Here is a 1,639-nt window from a genome sequence, read left to right as displayed (position 1 = left end):
CCTGGAGGAGGTCTGCTGTCGCCATCATTGACGTGGGGATGGTCTGCTCCTTGTGGGCAGATTTAACCTTGGCGACTTTGTTGATCTGCAAGCCCTCATCACAGAGGCGCGGAGATGGTTACCATCCACGACTTAGAGCTGGCCTGCCGCCTGTGCCAGTGTGTATAGGTTGGATGCAAGCAATGGAATGTCCTCACCAATGACAATAGTGTGCATGCGTGTGTGTGTGTGTGTGTGTGTGTGTGTGCAAGCTGTTGCCATCATTCACAGCGTGCAGCCCCCCTAGTTCGCCCCCTTTCCATTGCCCGCCAATGAGTATGGACTCCTTGATGGTGGCTATCCATGCATTTACAGAAGGGGATTGTATGATCTTGTTCTCATCAATTGTAGTATGCCGAGGGTTGACGATGAGCGGAGTGAAGACAGTGTTGGGTGCGATAAGACTGTCGACAGTGGTGAACGTGAGCATGGAAGAGTCCGACGAGTTACATGCGGGGAAGTCAGTAGGAGAAGGTGTTGTGCAGTGCTCTACGATGCAGCTGTAATGGAAAGGCGAGGGGGCCGTGGCTCAGAGCCATGATTCTAGCCATGGCCTCGAAGCCGCCATCTTGGTCACAACAGCTCCTATGGCACCGAACAAGAAGTCAAGCAGCGCGAGTGCCAGAGACAAGTGCCAGAGACGAGCTTGCAGACGGGCATGCCGCTGTCCTGCTACACTTTGAGGTAGGTGCAGACGGAGCTGTCCGGCCTCGACATTTAATTGGAGGCGGCGCCCAGAAGATTGCAGAGAGGGGAGTCACCTCTGATTATGGAAAGACTTGTGGAGTCCACTCGGGGTCAAAGATGGGCTGGTCCAGCTGCTCCAAGCACGGGTGGCAGGCCTAGCATTGCAACCACGTAAGGTCAGCGGTTGTGTCCATTGTCATGTGAAAGGAGCGAAGGGTGTTGTCCACAACTACAGGTTGCAAATAGTAGTTAATGCTACCAAGCTCGTGACTCAGAGACAAGCAGTAACGTTCAACACCTTCGATCTTAGAGTGCCCGCCTAATTAGCTAGCATGTATTGTTATTTATTATGCATCGCTGCTCATCTATAGCACATCCCAACATCGAAATTGCAGCGTGGCTACTCTGCTGAATGACGAACGTAAGAATGGTGTTGACGTTGGTCATGATATTACAGGCGTAGGTGCACGCATGTGCGGCTGAAACTAGAGCTACCAATCTATTTAATTCCTTTATATGGTAGGCCAGGAACTCATTAGTATTTGACAAAAACTCCCATGTATTTTGACTTCCATGGAGACTCCTCAAGATCACACTTCTTGAGGACTATATGTCCTTACCTTGATATTGTCCATGTGCAAAGGATTATGTGTCAACTTCTTCCATGGTGGATGTACATCAGTATAGTGCATGATGCGTCAGGGAATTTTGACAATTTGGAACCCTAGTCCAATGTGATTTTCATAGAGCAGCAGCTGCAGCGAGAGTAAAAGGAGGATATATAGCTAGATAGTGACAAAGAGAATGCAAGTAAGGAGTTTACGATGATTTTGGTCAGCCGCATGTCTGCATGGTTGGAGAGGTATGCATGCAACATGCTGCTCCAGGATATGCCCGCAAATTTTTTTAAGGG

At 49.5% G+C, this 1,639-nt stretch overlaps 1 pseudogene; it reads left to right on the top strand.

The window, feature by feature from the left end:
* The first annotated feature begins 391 nt into the window (after positions 1-391).
* LOC147452578 (uncharacterized) lies at positions 392-1,049 on the top strand (annotated as a pseudogene).
* Positions 1,050-1,639: the final 590 nt, after the last annotated feature.

Source organism: Adiantum capillus-veneris, chromosome 8 (assembly GCF_014529385.1).
Source record: "Adiantum capillus-veneris isolate H3 chromosome 8, ASM1452938v2, whole genome shotgun sequence".
Classification (NCBI taxonomy): domain Eukaryota; kingdom Viridiplantae; phylum Streptophyta; class Polypodiopsida; order Polypodiales; family Pteridaceae; genus Adiantum; species Adiantum capillus-veneris.
Note: the sequence above shows the minus strand (reverse complement) of the source record. Positions and strands in the feature narration are given on the sequence as shown.